Source organism: Sus scrofa, chromosome X (assembly GCF_054392235.1).
Source record: "Sus scrofa isolate SSC_HxYL_T2T_F1_AM1 chromosome X, Sscrofa_HxYL_maternal_Yorkshire_Landrace_v2.0, whole genome shotgun sequence".
Lineage (NCBI taxonomy): Eukaryota > Metazoa > Chordata > Mammalia > Artiodactyla > Suidae > Sus > Sus scrofa.
Genome location: NC_139401.1, coordinates 6,703,613 through 6,723,011, shown reverse-complemented (window position 1 = coordinate 6,723,011; position 19,399 = coordinate 6,703,613). Strand labels below are relative to the sequence as shown.

The following is a 19,399-nucleotide window of genomic DNA, read 5'->3' as shown; positions in this document are numbered from 1 at the left end:
GGCCTGTCAGTCTGTCTGAAGACGTCTCAGTGGTGGTGGTGGGGGGGTTGAGCTCATTGTCAAGTTTGAGAATCACTGCTGTAGGTGAACAGTGGTTCTTCATCAGAGGTGAAAGCCCGGGCGAAGCCCAGAGGCCTGGGGGAATAAACAGTAAGTGATATGTCCAGGGAGATGCTAGGATTTAGAGTTGAGTCCAAGATGTGAGGGCTGCAAAATGATTTCCCCAAGTCCCTACCATGCATTTTCATCTTACAACTAAAAAACAAACAAACAAACAAACAAACAAACAAAAAACTGAATTGGGAGTTCCCATCATGGCTTAGCAGTAACGAACCCAACTAGTATCCATGAAGACTTGGGTTCAATCCCTGGCCTCACTTGGTGGGTTAAGGATCCAATGTTGCCGTGAGCTATGGTTTAGGTTGCAGATGCGGCTCAGATCCTGCATTGGTGGGGCTGTGGCATAGGCCGGCAGCTGCAGCTCCAATTCGACCCCTAGCCTGGGAATTTCCCCATGCCTCAGGTGCAGCCCTAAAAAAAAGGACAAAAAAATAAAACAAAATAGAATAGAAAAAAAATTAAATTAAATTAAATAATAAAACTAAACTGAGAAGTTCTCACGTTGCACAGTGGGTTAATGATCCAGCAGTTGCCACCGCAGCAGCTCAAATTACAGCTGTGGTGTGGGTTCAGTCCCTGGCCTGGAAACTTCTGCATGCTGTGGGCGAGGCCAAAAAACAGCAGAAACAAAACTTAGACAAACAAGTCACTTATAACGCAGGGTTCAGCCCAAAGAGGGACATAAAATCTGAATGCAGGAATTCTCAGTCGTTCCTCTTCAGGCAGAACTGAGCTGAAGGCACCTTCTAACACACCTGAGTTTTCCTGACAGGACAGCTCAGTGGTAAGAATCCCAGCTCGTATCCATGAGGATGCAGGTTCGATCCCTGGCCTTTCTCCGTGGGTTAAGGATCCAGCGTTGCTATGAGCTGTGGTGTAGGTCACAGATGTGGCTCGAATCCTGTGTGGCTATGGCTGTGGTGTAGGTGGGCAGCTATGGCTCCAATTCGACCCTTAACCTGGGAACTTCCGTATGCTGCAGGTGCAGCCCTCAAAAAAAAAAAAAAAAAAAAAAAAAAAATCAGTGATATAGAGAAAATTCTGCCAGTGACGGTTTCAGTGAAAGTTTCCTGTCTTTATCTTAATATTTGTGTCAGTGTTTTAGAAACAGATCCACAGGAAGAGAAATAAAAATTTTTGATTTCTAGAATTGATACAACAGAACCTGAAAGGTATGATGGAAAATCAATCCTACAGAAGTCTCACTTTCAATCAGAAATTGACCAGAGTTGAACTTCCGTGCTGTGAAACTAAGGTAGCCTCAGAGAGTGAGTGAGAGATAGATGTTACTGTTTAGATGACCAAATGGAATCAGCCCCCAACACGTCCCCTTAAGTAGACTGGAACCAGAGCTGAGATGGCAGCCACAGGGGGTGTTCCCAATGTTGAATGTTGGTCAACGTGTCTGCCACTCGTCTCTGTGTCCTCAGGGTAGGCCGAAGCTAGGCCCTGCCTCTTCAGGAGACTCTAAGACGAGCATGGAAGCCCAGGGATTTCTTGGGAAGACCTAGGAGCAGGGCACTCAAGGACTTGTCAGCTGGAAAGAGATGCTTTTCCTGAAGTACCTAACAAAACTTCTCAAGGATGTCTGCCTGGAATGTGGATGCAATCCTGGAGGTGAAGCAGCCATTGTGTGATCATGAAGAAGAAAGCCAAACTCTGAGGTTGGAATGGCAGGAAGACAGACTTAACCCTGAGTCCTTAATGCTATGTTGAGCCTTTGACTGCCTTCCCCCCCCCCCCACCCCTTTTTGTTGTTGTTGTTACTTGGCAAAAATCACTATAGTTTGGCCTTTCTCTGGAAGGCAGACTAATACAATCTTAGCCAATGTAAGACATGTTTCAGAATCTAGTAAAACAAATACATGAACAAAACAAAAATGGAAAAGAAAGAAATGGGAACCGCTTGTTCATTATATAGAGACTCTTTTCAATTCCTTCGGGTTTCGGTTTTTTTTTTTTTTTTTTGATTACTGAAATCAGTCACTAGGGATGGCAGGACACAGTCAAAAACTCAATAAAAAGAAGAAAAAAGAGAGGAGATGGTGTTTCATTCTTCAGAGGAGTTGTGGATACCACCATGTGTTAAACTTTTGTTAAGAATAGGGGTTTCTGGAGTTCCTGTTGTGGCTCAGCGGAAACGAATCTGATGAGCATCCATGAAGATCCAGGTTCAATCCCTGGCCTCACTCCATGGATTAAGGATCTGGCATTGCTGTGAGCTGTGGTGTAGGTTGCAGATGCAGCTTGGATCCTGTATTGCTGTGGCTGTGGTATAGGCCAGCAGTGACAGCTCTGATTTGACCCCTAGCCTGGAAACCTCCATATGCCTTGGGTGCAGCCCTAAAAAGATTTAAAAAAAAAAAAAAAAAAGAGAGAGAGAGAGAAGTGTTTCTCAGACTCACAGACCTGGAGAACAGACTTGTGGTTGCCAAGGGGGGGATTTGGGGGCGGGATGGAGTGGGAGGTTGGTGTGTTCACAGATATAAGCTATTATACATGGAAGAGCTAGTCAGTAAGATCCTACTGTGTAGCATAGAGAACTATATTCAATGTCCTCTGATAAACAATACTGGAAAAGGATATTTTAAAAGTGTGTATATATAATGGCATTGCTTTACTGTACAACAGAAATTAACACAACATTTTAAATCAATAATACTTCAATAAAAATGAAAAATACGTAAACACTAAAAAATGCTGGCTGGTTGTGTTAAAAAAAAAAAAAGGCATTTCTGTTTGTACAGATGGAAAGGACCAGTGACATACTGTGTGTGCTGTTGCTTCAGAGACAAATGGAGGCACCCTCTCTGCCCTACCACAGACTAAGGCATTACTAACCAGAAATGAAGAACTCAAGAAAATCCGTGCATATGTCAGTCAGCTAAACGTTTGCTTTAAAATACCCAGTCCTAGAGTTAAATTAACCTGGGGTACCTTATAATCAAGTGTCTTACGGAACAGGTATAAAAACACAGAACTATAGGGATAGTTAAGTGGCACAGGTATAGAAACACAGAACTATAGGGATAGTTAAATGGTAAGCAAAGATTAGACCTGGTGATGGGTAATCCGTGGAGGTAGGGAGTGTTAGCTTGTTTCCGAACCAGTGTGTTACAAAGTGAGTGAAGTTCAGAGGAGGCTGAAGGGCCAGCAGAGATGACATCAGATGTAACATGCTTGTACTTTTTTTCTCTTTATTTAAAAAGGCAGGCTCAGTCATTTCCAAGATACATGGAAACATTCTTTGCTCCTCAGCTAGGAGGGAATAAAACACAGCCTTGAAATGTGTGATAGAAAACCACCTGGTACGAAGTCTGTATGGTTTTTTTTCTCTATGAGTTTAACTTACTATCTGTCGATGCCCGGTTATCAGGAGGAAAATTCTCTTTCCCTGTGAAGTTTTAATGCAGAGCAAATTAGTTTAAACTGCAGTCAGTGATTGGGTTTAGATAAGGATGATTAAATCTGAACGCAATTCTGGGTCTGAGCTGGAGCATTTCTGTGGTGAAACAGCAAATGTAATATTTGCTCAGACGCTGCTCTTCGTTGGTTCCACGAAGAGACCGAAGAGACCATGGGCTGGATTCCTTCGCAGCCTTGGTAGCAGAAAACACCCACTCCATTTGAAAAATTTCTCTTTTAAAATATGCTTTGGGGTCAGCAGACGCCGATAGATGGCCAGTTAATGCACATTTTCTCCACATTTGATGTTGCCAGTCTTACCAAATTTTAGTGATTCAGTCATTCTGGTATGTAGTGGTTTTAATTTTCATTTCCTTGAGACGAAGCAAGTTGAGGACCCTTTAAAATATGTATATAATATATATAACATATTATATACACAATATATATTCTAGAAACATACAACATGAAGGTCACAATGAGCAAAAAAGATGTATAGAATACACATAATATGTGTAATATAAATGTGTGTCAATGCACATTGTATATAATAATATGTATATATATGAACAAATCAACATATTTGTGTTATATAAACATTTCTATTTAAAATATTATGTGTGTGTGTGTGTGTATTTAGCTATTTGGATGTCTTTTTTTTTTTTTTCTTTTGGCTTTATTCCATGTATTCTTTTTACCCCAAGTACTTCTAAATGAAATAGTTGTACCAATAAGATGGAAAATCCAGTTTAGCAAAGAGAACTATTGCCTCTCCCTGCTGGTAAACCACACAGACCTGCATAAACCTTGTGACTTTGAAAGGGGAGAGAATGTTAGGTGAACAGCATGGCCCAGTTTTGCAAATGAGATTCCTGTCCTGGTCCCATCATTTGTTATAAATGCTACTCTGGGCATGTTATTCCATCTCTCCACACCTTTTTTTTTTTTTTTTTTAAATCCATAAAATGATCCAACAGGTTGCTGGAGGGTTGAATGAAGCAGAGCCTGTATTTCCCATAATGTGTATATTTACTTAGAATAGAATCTCATAACCAGCTACCTGGACTCATATACGTTTCTTTAACTACAGCTCGGAGTTACATGTAGGTTTCTTTAATTAAAGTCTGGGTAACAGAGTAAAGTATGAAATCGGAAACCCCTATCAATGGATTTTCCAGGAGTTATGTGTATTTCACAGATTTTGACAATTTTGAGGATAAAAGTTCCCTCTTTAGACACATGCTATCAGTTATGATGCCTGGACCACTGTGGTAGGACTCACTGTATAGGGCATGAAACTCCCAAAAGAAACCATAAATAACCCCAGGGAAGCAGGCGATGTTCTTGGAATCGCTGAAAGCAGAGAGCACCTCAAAATATAGATGGAAATATTTCTGTATAGGTTAAAAATCATCTTGAGAAGCATGTTTGGTCTGAAATCATGGAGGCTTACAAATAATGCCAGTAATAGTATTGCTACTTAATACAACAGCGTCCCTCTTTGCTCAGTCTGTTACTTAATCCACTTCAGGAGGTTTGGCTCCGTCTCCGGAGGAAAGATTTCTGTGGTACCCACCGAGGTTTCAAAGGCAAGCAGATTTAATCAAGTTTCACCTTTTAGGAAAACCGCAGTAACGTCGGAAAAGGTGCTCTATTTTAAAAATTTATTTTATTGACGTATAGTTGATTTACAATGTTGCCTTAACTTATGCTGTACGGCAAAGTGATTCAGGAATGTATATATTCTTTTTCGTATTCTTTTCCGCTACAGTTTAGCACAGTAAACTGTGCTGAACAGTAGAACCCCATTGCTAATCTGTTGTAAATGAGATAGTTTGCATCCCCTAGCCCTAACCTCCCACCCGCTTCCCCCCACCCCCCTTGGCCACCACAAGTCTGTTCTCTGTGTCTGTGAGTCTATTTCAGTTTCATAGATAAGTTCGTTTGTGTCATATTTTAGATTCTACATATATGTGATGTCATATGGTATGTGTCTTTATCTGCCTTACTTCATTGAGTATGGTAATCTCTAGACCCAACCATGTTGTGCAGATGGAATTGCTTCATTCTTTTTTGTGACTGATATTCTATTATATACATATATTCCACGTCTTCTTCATCCATTCCTCCGTTGATGGACATTTAGGTCTTGGCTCTTGTGAATAGTGTTGCTATGAACATAGGGGTGCATGGATCTTCTCAGTTTATAGTTTTGTCTGGATATATGCCCAGGAGTGGGATGGCTGGATTACATGGTAACTCTACTATTAGTTTTATGAGGAACCTCCACACTGTTCTCCATAGTGGCTGCACCAATTGACATTCCCACCAACAGTGTAGGAGGGTTCCCTTTTCCCCACACCCTCTCCAGCATTTGTTATTTGTAGACTTTGTAATGATGGCCACTCTGACCGGTGCGAGGTGGTACCTCATTGTAGTTTTGATTTAAATTTCTGAGCAGATGCTCTTGATGTCTAGAGGGGGTGTTTCTTGTGAGCATAAGGGGGAACCAGCAGGGGACACTGGCCAAGCATAGGACTGCAAAGAGACTCAATGGAAGGGACTTTTCCAAAGACCTGCCCATCTTGCACCTGTACCGACAGCATTTTTACTCCATTTGGTGGTAAAGAACAACTCTAACAAAAGAGAGCACCTTGGAGGAATTCATCCAAAAAAATATAACTCATCTCAAAAATATTTCTCAAATAATAGAGTCAAAAAAAAAAAAGCATGTAGCAATGTTGGTAGAGAGCGTGGGAGCAGTGTTTTTCCATTTTCCCCTTGATCTTTCTTTCAGCTATTTACAAATGAAATTTTTATGCCAGAAACCAGTGAACCTTTTGTAGGTAAAAATATATCCCAATTCTTTTTCCCAAATTACCTTGAAAAGCTAAAGCCCGAGTTATACAAAGCAAACAATTGCCTGGTCAACTTGAAGAAGGGAGACCTTTAGGGAGGTCTCCCCACTTTCTCCTTCTGTGTTTTCACAGGAAGGTCAAGGACAGTTGAACTTTTAACTGAAGACTTTTCTATCGTACGTCAAGGGCTACTCTGGGTCATCACAATGAGACCTATTCAGTCCTGAACAGAGAATCCATAACGTTATAGGCCCATGCGTTCCGTGTCCTTTGCCTGTGTTTTTCTGTCTGAGTCACGCCAACGTTGATTACTGCCTCTAAGATCGAGGAATCAGTTACCACTAGGGCCCTTGGAGTGAAAGAGGACTTGCATCTGCCAGCTCAGGACCACCATCTGTTTGCTTTCTTTTGTTTCATTTTCAGAGGGAGGTCTTTTAAGATTGTCAGGAGTTGCCCGATGTTGATGAAAGCAGTCCTCTAGACTTTTGCTTTTTTTTTTTTTTTTTTTTTTTTTTTGTGCACAAAATAATGATGTATGCCCATGCGGTGGGACTCCATGTAATCACCCATATTATCAAATCCCTTTTAACCTCCCCATTAAATCTTAGAGCAGAGAGGGCCCCATGGTGACCTCCATAACAGAAGAGATAAAGGAGAAAATGCACTTACAGGAGACATTATAGAGGTTGCATGAATGGCTTGCCCCTAAAAGATGCTTTTTAGATACCCATGATGGGGTGTGATATCATGTAAGGATGGGTAGACAGCTCTGACAGGAGAGGACAGGCCGACTCGCTGGTCGTGAATCTAGTCCTTCAAATTCTCCAGACGTCAATTCCATGATTGCAAGCCGGTGCTAACTCCTTAGAGCCATGTTGACATGAAAAAAAGCCATGGCAGGGGAGCCTGTGACACAGGATACAAACTCTTTGGCTCCACAATTTAATGGAGCCTCTTGCACTCATGGCCTTTTCACACACCCACCTTCTGCGTTGGTGGCATGGAATGAGAATATTTTAATCTACCTCGAATATTTTAATTTACCTCCCCAGTTCTCAGATGAGGCCCATACAGAAAATGCTCGTCTCATGCCTGTACACTGGGCATTAGAGAACATTCCTTGCTCTCAGTAAATATCTGTGGAGTGAGCAGAGAACAGATTGCACGATAAATTATTTCATATCAGATGCGCCAAAAGGATGAATAAACCTTCTATGTTTCCTACGAGTATGATTCAGAAAGTGTAGAGCTTTGTGGAAGAGACATATTTCTGCTTTATTGCATTTCTTTTCTTTTTCTTTTCTTTTTCTCTTTTCTCCCCTTTCCTTAAAGGGCCATACCTGTGGCATATGGAGGTTCCCATCTAGGGGTCAAATCAGAGCTGTAGGCCTACCTCCAAAGCAACAGCCATGCCATATCTGAGCTGCAACTTCGAACTACACTGCAACGCATGGCAACCCTGGATCCTTAACCCACTGAGCAAAGGCCAGAAATTGAACCCTCATCCTCACAGAAACAATGTCAGGTCCTTCACTGACTGAGCCACAGTAGGAACTCCTAGTGCCTGCTATCTAGATCACTCAACAAAAGCTATACTAAAACTATAGTTGACATTTTACTCTTTGCCCAATTATTTCATACAATTGCTAAGCAAGAGTGACCTCTGGGTCTAAATGGCACTCATCCTTCCAAATATTCTTCTGGGGACTTCCCATTGTGGTGCAGCGGAAACGAATCCAACTAGTATCCATCCATGAGGATGCAGGTTCGATCCCTGGACTCACTCCGTAGGTAGGGGATCCTGTGTTTCCGTGAGCTGTGGTGTAGGTCGCAGATGTGGCTCGGATCCTGTGTTGCTGTGGCTGTGGTGCAGGCCAGCAGCTGTAGTTCCGATTCAAGGACTAGTCTGGGAAATTCCATATGCTGCAGGTGTGGCCCTTAATGAAAAAAAAAAAAATTCTTCTGAGCTACATTTGCCCTCATGGTTATTTAATTTTTTGGCCATGCCCATGGCATGCTGAGGTTCCCAGGTCAGGGATCAAACCAGGGATCAGACCTGAGCTGCTGCAGTCACAACACCAGATCCTTAACCTGCTGTGCCACAAGAGATCTCTGATTTTATTTATTGAGTTGTAGGGCTATATCTTTAATAACCAGGGTCTCTCCACTGCGTTAGAAGCTCATGGGGTATTTCAGACATGTTTCTTTCTACTCTATCCCTGAGATGTAAGGCAGTATGGTGAAAGTGTAAGTGCTAATAATTAACTTACATTTTGTATGAGAAAAGTCCATAAACCTTCTTTTTTAATTCTCAAAGTTAAAAATATATATATAACAGCAAAAATGCAGAATTTAATATGTTCTTTGTTAAAAAGTGAAAATGTAGCATTATGGTACCACTTGTACGGGCCACGTAAAAGTGACGATAATTGCTATGCTTTTCCACTTAATGATATTTGATTCATTCTTTTTTATTTTATTTTTATCTTTAGGGCTACACCCACAGCATATGGATGTTCCCAGGCTAGGGGTTGAATCAGAACTACAGCGGTCAGCCTACATCACAGCCACCGCAATGTGGGATCTGATCTGTATCTGTGACCTGTACCACAGCTCACGGCAATGCTGGATCCTTAACCCACTGAGCAAGGCCAGGGATCAAACCTACGTACTTGTGCATACTAGTCAGGTTCATTACCACTGAGCCATTGTGGGAACTCTTTGACTCATTCTTAATATTTTTCCAAGATTTGTCTTGTGATGTGTTATCATTGGAATAAATTCATATTCTTGGTCATTGCGTGAAGCATGAATTTAACATTTCAGAGTCTGCTTCACCCTGCAACATTTAAAGGGAAATATGATCAAATATCTGGGGGCGGGGAATAGTGGGAATAGGCAAATAGAATTCCTACTCTCATCACTCCAGGGATTCAATTTTTTTGAGTTCCAATGAATTAAAATTTAGGCATTTGTCCTCAGACAAGCATATGAAATTTCCAAAGTGTTCAAATAAATTTAGTCAAAACATTTACAGAGGTTACATCATTCAGATGATGTAAAAATCACATTATATGTTTAAAAGCCCTCAGTAAAATAAAAAATAAAAATAGTTGTTTTCTTTGTGGCTCAGCGGGTTAAGAACCCAACATAGTGTCTGGAGGATGCGGGCTCAATCCCTGGCCTCACTAAGTGGGTTAAGGATTTGGCATTGCCTCAGACTGCGGTGTAGGCTGGTAGCTGCAGCTCTGATTCAACCCCTAGCCTGGGAACTTTCATGTGCTGCACGTGCAGCTGTAAAAAGAAAAATTTTTTAAATAATTTCAATAAAATTAAAATAGGGAGTTCCCTGGCGGCGCAGTGGTTAAGGGTGTAGTGTTGTCACTGCTTTGGCTCAGGTCATTGCTGTGATACAGGTTTGATCCCTGGCCCAGGAATTTCTGCGTGCCATGGACATGGCCTAAATAAATAAATATGAAAATAATCTTAGAGGACGAGGACCAAGAACCAGCACAAATTAGTTTATTGATGAGCAAGGTGAGATGAAAGTCCCCTCTGGGTTCTGTGTGGTGAGACAGGGGCTTGTCTAGTTCTTTTCCTCGTGCCCACTGCCCACCATTCACGTGAACACCTGACTGGGTGATAAAAATCAACCAACCCAGCACCACGGAGATCATGCACCACAATTCTGTTCAGACGCCCCAGACCTGCATCAGCATTGATGCCCATATTCTGTACACTGCAGCATAAGTGCCCTGTAGAATTATTGAATGTCAAAGTTATGATGAAGCTCTAACCAGGTTCCTTCCATAAAATTCAAGAATGGCTCCCTATCTATAAATGCCAGGCACCAGGATCATAAATCACAGAGGACGTAAGTCGAGGGAAGCAGTACGTGGCCCAAACAAAGCTGGTAAAATTCACTGTCTCCTCCCGCTCAAATGAGTAATCAAAAAGAACCAATACTGGCAACGGTATCCAACTGGGAACTGTATCAACTGGGAACTGTATCAACTGGGAAGTGTATCTCGTCACTTATGATGGAGCATGATCATGGGAGAAAAAAAATGCATACGTGTGTGTGCCGGGGTCACCTTGCTGTACAGGAGAAAATGGACGGAACACTGTAAACCAGCTGTAATGGAAACAATAAAAATCATTATTTCAAAAAATAGAAAAAAGAGGACCATTTTATTATGAAAAAAGTCACTATTTTCAGCCATGAAACACCGCCTTGAATTCCAATGGGAACACTAAAGAAATTCCTGTGAAAGTGGGTGCCCTGTGTTATGAGTTAACATTGCTGTGAAAGGAGTGGACAATTCAGTTATGCAAAAGACAGAAACAGGGAATGCCAATTGGGAAGGAGGAGATGATAAAGGGCAGATGCTGATGTGATCTAAAAGGCTCTTGGAACCTATGAAAGTTCAGTAATTGGAAAAAAAAATGTAAGGAGTTCCCCTCCTGGCGCAGGGGAAACGAATTCAACTAGGAACCATGAGGTTGCAGCTTCCATCCCTGGCCTCGTTCAGTGGGTTAAGTATCCAGCATTGCCGTGAGCTGTAGTGTAGGTTGCAGATGCACCTTGGATCTGATGTTGCTGTGGTTGTGACGTAGACTGGCAACTGTAGCTCCGATTAGACCCCTAGCCTGGCAACCTCCTTATGCCACGAGTGTGGCCCTAAAAAGCCAAAAAAAAAAAAAAAAAAAGAAAAAGAAAATTCAGTAATTGTATTCAGTGCTATATAGAGGATCTCCTACATCTGCTGTTGCTTTTTAAAGAAAATCTTTGATAATCCTCAGAGCTTTTACACATGCTCTTAATACATATGAACTTGTAGACCTTAAATCAGAACTGGTAGAACATATTAATACATCATAGTATATATCAAAGCATGGCATTCAGCAATATTAATAAAAAGTTGAGGGGAGATGTGTGATTGGACAGTTCAGTGAAAGAATAGAGAATCCTGAAATTGGCCCCAGTATGCATTGAAATTGTATTTTTAAATAGATAGCAATTCAAACCAATCCCAGACACCTAGAACACTCACCCACCCCTGTGTGTAATGTATCAAAAATAGCTAACAGTTTGTAGAGGTGGGGGAACACAAGCTCATTCCTTCCAACAAGGAAAAGTGTACCTAGGTGAAAGATTTAAGATAAAGGGGGGAAAAACACTCAGACGAGCAGGGATGGGATAATATTTGAAAACAACAATCTTGGAACACAGAAAAGAAACTCAGGGACTTGGGGAACAGACTTGTGGTTGCCAAGGGGGAGGGGGAGGAAGTGGGATGGACTGGGAATCTGGGGTTCATAGATGCAAACTATTGCCTTTGGAGTGGATAAGCAATGAGATCCTGTTGTATAGCACTGGGAACTGTATCTAGTCACTTTTGATGGAGCATGATCATGTGAGAAAAAGAATGTATATATGCATGTGTGACTGGGTCACTTTGCTGTACAGTAGAAAATTGACAGAACAACTGTAAACCAATATAATGGAAAAAATAAAAACCATTAAAAAAAAAAATCTTGGCGTTCCCATTGTGGCTCAGCAGGTTGAGAACCTGACTAGTATCCAGGAGGATGTAAATTCAATCCCTGGCTTCATTCAGTGGTTAAGGATACAGTGTTGCCATGGCTGTGTCATAAACCAGTAGCTGCAGCTCCAAGGTGAACCCTAGCCTAGGAACTTCCACATGCCATGGGTGCAGCTATAAAGAGAAAAAGTAAAAATAGAAATAAAAATATGCCTGCTTTTGAAAGAGTTTTTTTTTTTTTTTCAATTTTATGAGAGACCAAGATCCCAGCAGAAAGAATGGACCAGGGATGTGAATGATACTTCACAGAAGAATAAATAAATAAATACTGTTTGCTCAGAAAAATAGGAAAAATTGCCCAACCACATTCATAATATTAACAGGAATGTTAAAACAATGAGATATAGAGATGTAGATATAGAGACGTGCCGGGGTCATCTTTTCACCCTGTTGTTTTGAGGACGCTCAAAGGATTCAGAAATATATACAGTATTGGCAAAGAAGTAGGAAAACAGGAGTTCTTAGTGGAGATGTAAACTGGCCTGATCTCTTTAGGAAACTATGTGGCCTGGCAATTCAAGTCTGGTTATTCATGCTGGACTTAGAGTCAGATACGTGCACGCAGCTCAGCAAAGAGGCTCATTTTGACGCGATTTATAATACCAAGGACGTGAAACCACCTCAGTGGACCTGATTGGGGATTAGTCAAAGAAAGTATGATTCCTTCCCCCCAAAAAGATTCCTCTGATGCAGTGCTGTATCTGGGATGAAACGGAAAGTTTTCCTAGATCAGCTGTTTAAAGAGACGTCAAAATGCAGAGGAATGTGTATAGTATCTACCCCTTGTGGAAACATAATATGTATAAACGTATATATGCATCCATCCGTATAGACACATCCGCACCTGTACACAGGCTGTGGGTCTTGGGTCATGTCCGTGTTTTTATTTCGAGAGTTTTCCTGCGATGGATGTGCATTCCCTTTATTCTTAAAAATCAAGTTAAAATTGAAAAAAAAAAAAAACAGAGGAAAGCCGAAAAAAGAAATGAGTCACCCACATCACCTGACTTTCTTTACCGTTTGCTTTCTCACAGGGTCACCTAGTACCGCCTTTTACAGCTAAATGAAGGCTGACAGCCCCTGGGATCTTCCCCCAAATAAATACCGCGTAGTTACTGGGCTATAAACGACAACGACAATTAATCTCACGTCCATCCAGAGTGAATTCATAATTTAGTATTTCTTTGACAACGCAAGGAGATGTATTAGGAATTTGCACAGCCGCAGCCTTGCCGTCACGGCCATCAATCATTGTGGTACCATAGAGGCACTTGAGTCTAGGGTAAAAACGGGAAAGGAGTGTCTTCGGAAAGAACGCTAAGGAAAGCATCGCCTCCTGATGTTGTACTCTAGCTTTTTAAAATTTCCACTGATAATTTCCGTATTAACTTTATGATCCCTTTACCATTCCATTGAGAGTGAGGCGCTATCATCTGACACCTGTCATGTGTTCTATCTATAATCTGTCATCTCTCTACCTATCTATCATTTACTCTATGTATCTGTCATCAATTTATCATCTATCCCCATCTATCTGTCTATCTATCCATCCATCCATCCCTATCTATCTATTCATCTGTCTATCTATACCTATCTATCTGTATCTATATATCTGTCTCTATCACCTGTCTATCATCTATCTATGTATTTATCTATCTGTCTGTCTCTATCTATTTATCTATCCGTCTGTCTCTCTATGTCTACCTATTTATCTGTCTATCTGTCTGTCTATCACCTATATATTTATCTATCTCTATTATCTATCTACATCTAACTATCCGTGGTCTACACCATATACTGTTTGGCCATGAAATGTGTAACAGACATTCTGCCTCATGATTTTACAACCACATTCTTGGCCATAATGATTCGGTACATGTCAGAATGAGATCCTGTGCTGGTTCGCAGAAATTGCCCAGGCCATAAAGAGATCACGTCTGACTGCTCTCAGTTCCGTGAAGAATGACGTGGAGACGCCCAGCACACTGTGACCGTGACCACAGCCCAAACTGACCACCAGGTGCCTCTGCTCCCTCCTCTTTATGATGCACATATCACCTCCTGCCCAATCTCTCCTCCTAATACAGAGTGTTCCACACCTCTGTACTTCCATAACAAGGCTAGCAAATAAGAAGCTAAGAAGTAAGCAGCTCAGCCTCTCACGAGCCTCCCCGGCCATCACACTACATGTGCTTGCCTCTTCTCAAGCAATGGTGGTTCCTTTCAAGGAGTTTTTTGAGCTTGATGGCCTCTGTTGATTCTGCAGAGCCAGTGGCCGACAGGGAGATGGAGACTGCAGCTGAGGAGGGGATTGGCTGGGGTGGGGCTGTGTGAAGGCTCCCCTGGATTTGCTCTCTGGTCACAAGCAGAAATAGGCCATGACTTTCCCTGCATCTAGATGACAAACAGGGGACCATCCTCTCATCCAGCCCTGAACTTGGAGGAGGCAGAAACAGATCTGACATACCTCTGAGGAGGCAGAGGAGTTGGCCTGGCTGTTGGAGATGGGAGATAACAGCAGGTAAGGGCATCACAGATTGCAGAGGGTAGGCTGGGTACCAGACGGCAGAGGGAGGAGGGCCTGGGTACCAGACGGCAGAGGGAGAAGGGCCTGGGTACCAGACCAAAGAGGGAGAAGGGCCTGGGTACCAGACTGCAGAGGGAGGAGGGCCTGGGTACCAGACGGCAGAGGGAGAAGGGCCTGGGTACCAGACGGCAGAGGGAGGAGGGCCTGGGTACCAGACTGCAGAGGGAGGGCTGGGCAGAGGAGGTGAGACTCACCCACCCTTCCTTCCTTCCTTCCTTCCTTCCTTCCTTCCTTCCCTTCTTTCCTCCTCTCCTTCCTTTATTTCTTCTCGTCCCTTTTCTTCTCTTCTTCTCCCTCTCCCTCCCTCTCCCGTCTGCTGGCTTGTTTTTGTCCTTATCACTCGCTTGTCTTGCTGGGACCTTTCAGAGGAACCTAGAACTGGTTTTTCAGAAACTGCCCTGGTCATAGGACAGAGCGGGAAGGTAAGAGAGGGATGGACAGGGTTCAGGTGCAAAACTCTTTCTGAGCGAGAAGAGAGAGCTGTTCAGGCAGAAGCAGTAACTTGTATAAACTCATGGGAGGAACAGAACATTCTCCCAGGAAACCCAGAAATCTTTAACCCAGACACAGAGCTGAGACTGGAGCCTTAGGGGACAGACTGACCATCCACAGGACAGCAGACTGGTGTTCCTGGCTTGCTCTGCCAAAATCGCCTTCTGGATTTAAACCCTTCTCCACAGTTCATGCCCCCAGCCCATCAGGGGGTCCACAGGGCAATGTGCAGCTACAGAAAAGCATCCCCAGTTTTTGTAACATCTCCTGAAAGCTGTTTACTCTCCTTGAAGTTAAGAACTAAAGAAAATGCAACGCAAATGAAAGACGTATTTGCCGGACACCCAACAATGGCAAGAAACCAGCTCTTTCATTGCAAAATAATAAGAGGAAAAAAAATATTTGCTTAGGCTCTTGCTTTTGTGACTGACACACATTTGGAAAGTGGCGTCTGAGGTCACTGTGTGAACTTCCCAGGCTGCCAGTCCCATTTAGAACCGTGACAATGCAGCCTGTGTTTGATTCCGCCGCCCCGCTGAGTTTGATCTCCCCCCACTCCCCCCACACTGCATCTCACGTCTCAAGAGTCACTGAGTTTGCATTCACCATCCGGCTTCCTGCTTTTCAACTCTTTCATCTGGTACCCTCCATCCATCCCCTAAGGCCCGCATTCAAGGCACCAACTTTCTGAAGATGCCCGAGCTTCCTTAGGAGAGTTAATTCCTTCTCCTGGCTCCACAGAGCCTGGGATCGCCCTGGGGTTAAATCAGCTGGGTTTGCAGTGTGGGCTTTCTTCCTCCACCAGAGTTCACACATCGCTTGATATGTTATTTTATTTTATCTTGTTTATTGTAATTACCTTTGTGCCCTCAGCTCCTGGGACACCCCTGAGGATTTTTAAAGGTTCTCTAAAGCAAAACCAAAGCAAAAAAAAAAAAAAATGGAATTAGAGGACAGAAACTGTTTTTAGGGGAGTTCCCATCATGGCACAGTGGTTAATGAATCCGACTAGGAACCACGAGGTTGGGGGTTCGACCCCTGGCCTTGTTCAGTGAGTTAAGGATCCGGCATTGCTGTGAGCTGTGGTATAGTTTGCAGACGCGTCTTGTATCCCACGTTGCTGTGGCTGTGGTGTAGGCCGGCGGCTACAGCTCCGATTGGACCCCTAGCCTGGGAGCCTCCATATGCCGCAGGAGCGGCCCTAGAAAAGGCAAAAAAAAAAAAAAAAAAAAAGAAAGAAAGAAAGAAAGAAAAGGAACTGTTTTTAAACATTCTAGGCATTGCAAGGATCCCACACACATGTCAGATTTAGTGTAAAAGATCAAGGGAGCCAGGGCTTCTGTGAATTCTCTTGGGATGCTTCCTTCACCGTGAGTCCCAGTTCAGTGTCTGCAGTCCAGCACTGTTTCTCAGCCTTGAGTTGACAGTTGAGGTTGGGTCATCCTTGGCTGTGGCGTGTCCTGTGCATTGCAGGATGGTAGGCAGCCTCCATCCACCAGAAAACAGCAGGAATCAACCTCCCCCTGGGTGTGAGAACTAAACATGTCTTTAGGCCCTGCCAGGTACCCCTTGAGGCGGGCGGGGGGCGGGGGGCTACACTCTCTCCCCAAGGTTGGGAATCATTGGTGTTCCCTATGTCTTTTTTTTTTTTTTTTTAAATATACCTAAAAGTGACTCTTAAGAAAGGCAAGGGAGTTCCATTTGTGGCTCAGTGGGTTAAGATTCTGACTAGTGGAGTTCCCTTCATGGCTCAGCAGGTAATGAACCTGACTAGCATCCTTGAGGATACGGGTTCCATCCCTGGCCTTGCTCATCCCTGTCAGCTGTGGTGTAGGTCGCCAACACAGCTTGGATCCTGCGTTGCTACGGCTGTGGTGCAGGCAGGCAGCTGCAGCTCTGATTTGACCGCTAGCCTGGGGGACCTTCCATATGCCTTGGATGTGGCCCTAAAAATAAAAAATAAAAGTGTGTGTTGGGGGAAACAGCATCTATCAAGGAAAGATTAAGGTAGATGCAGTTTATTTGTTAGACATTGCTGGTCCAAAGCTCATCTTTCTTCTCTCAGGAGGAGAGGGAAAGAAATAGGATTAAGCAGAGGCATTTCCAGCCCAAGGGGCTGTACTTTGGGTGCAGATTCAGAAGTTTCTGTGGGGTGAACAGCTGTGAGTGGGGGTCAGTGAGTGGCTCTTTCCTCTGCCCACCCCCCCAAAGGCGTACACCTCTCTCTCCTGGTATATCTTGCAAATAGTCTAGGTCCTGGATCCTGGCTGCTTTCTGGTCCAAGGCACAGATCAGGGTTTGAACCTGACTCGAATGGACAACCTTGGTGGTCTGAAAGCCAGATCCCACGTCCTTGGGGTGAAAGGCATTAGTCACAGCAACTAGAGAAGCTTCCTCTCTGAAATCACTGCTCCCACCGTTCCCACTCTTGACTTGGTGGTTTAGGGGGAGTTACCTGCTCATTGCTGCTTTGGTTACCTTGTTATTAATAGCAAGTCAGCAACAGGAAAAAGGAAAGAAATGCTGGGGCTTGTCTCCATCTCCTCTGAGACACAATGTTACTCTGTTGAAATATTTCATATTAGTTCATGGATTAAAATCAAAGGTCATTGTGTGAATCTGGACTCTCCAGAGAGAGACAATAGAATATATAGAGAACTATCTATCTATCTATCTATCTATCTATCTATCTATCTATCTATCTATCATCTATCTATATATCTATCTATCCATCCATCTGTTATTTATCTATCATCTGTCTTTCCATCCATCTATCCAGCCAGCCAGCTAGCCAGCCAGCCAGCCAGTCAGGCAGTTCACCTATCTTCTTTGTCTATCTATCCATCTATCTATCATCTGTCTACCTGTCGATCTAGCCATCCATCCATCCATCCATCCATCTACCTATATGTCCATCTGTCTATGCATTTATAGAGAGAGGTGCATAGATATACAGATATGTGACATCATACATACAGAGTGTGTGATCTCACATGTATACACATATAAATTGTGATGGTTATAGCTTACGGAGGTGGCCCAGGGTACTGCCATCTTCTTTGGAAATAGACACATGATTTATGCAGTCGTACCACTGTGTTCTTTGCTTGTCCTTCTAGTTAATGAAACCTTCAAAAGTGCTCAAGGACAATAGCAAAATCTTTCTCTCTATCTCCCGTGTATGTGTGTATCATATATACAGAGTGAAATAATTGACATTGTAAGGGTTTGATATAAGTTCCTTGGTGATAAATGCAATGTGCTAATTCAATGCTTTTTTTTTTTTTTTTTTTTAAGGCTGCACCCATAGCTCACGGCAACCCTGGATCCCCGACTCAGTGAGCAAGGCCAGGGATCGAACCCACATCCTCATGAATACCAGTCAGGTTCATTACCCACTGAGCCATGAAAGGAACTCTTCAACGCATTTTAAATTTAACTTTTATTTTACATTGCTGTGTAGTTGATTTACAGTATGGGGTTAGTTTCAAGTGTACAGTAATGTGAGTTATTTATACATACACATATATCTGTCCCTTCTCAGATTCTTTTCTCATATAGGTCATCACAGGATACTGAGTAGATTTCTCTGTGCTATGTAATAGGTCCTTGTTGATTATCTCGTTTACAGAGAGTGGTTCAACACATATGTTTAAACTAAAAAGTGGCACTATTGTAAATGTGCCTGACAAAATTCCAAAATCCTCATTATTCCCCGTTTGTAGGATGAGAAAAATTGGTCTCAAAATGTTACTCCCTGTCTCCTATACTCATCAAGTCTGTTTTGAATTAATGGAGGTTCACTGCCAGCTTCGTTAAATATGACAAAGGTATCTATAGAAATAAGAAACTCATGATGGTATTTTATTGAAACTTTGCAAAATGTTCAGATCATTTCAAAATGTCAGACAAAAACAAAAAGCCTAAGCATTTGAAACATTTCTATCTGCAAGCCATCAGTGTACTTGGAAGCCATAATTGATTGTAATTCAATATTCTTATGAGTAATCCCATTTATTCTGAGGTTAGAACCAATTCTGTATTCAGTGGAATCTTGGATTTATTTATTTTTTTCTTCTTGAAGAAACTCATTCCTATTGGTCATGAATATTTATGGTTATATGTTACCTAAAATCACAAAGTACCTCAAGTTTGAAATTCTGGATTTTAAGGATCATTTCAGGCTACAGGAAAACAATAGAGACTTGTTGGAAGGATGTAAATTATACCAATTTTCAGAGCATATCCAGAATGTTGGGGAGCTTACATCACTGGCCTCCTAATTTGTACATGACCTCATGTCACACTTTCATTAGAGAAAGATTTTTCTG

General features: G+C 42.5%; 1 protein-coding gene across 13 annotated transcripts in view; it reads left to right on the top strand.

The window, feature by feature from the left end:
• Positions 1-19,399, top strand: part of LOC100521877 (pseudouridine-5'-phosphatase) — a 631,841-nt gene that overhangs the window by 470,266 nt on the left and 142,176 nt on the right. For 2 of the 13 annotated variants that reach the window (XR_014834985.1, XR_014835018.1), the window contains exon 13: positions 13,024-14,510. The exons of the other annotated variants lie outside the window; for them this stretch is intronic. The gene's annotated coding sequence lies outside the window, so the exon portion shown is untranslated. The remainder of the gene's footprint in view (positions 1-13,023; positions 14,511-19,399) is intronic. 13 annotated transcript variants of the gene reach the window in all.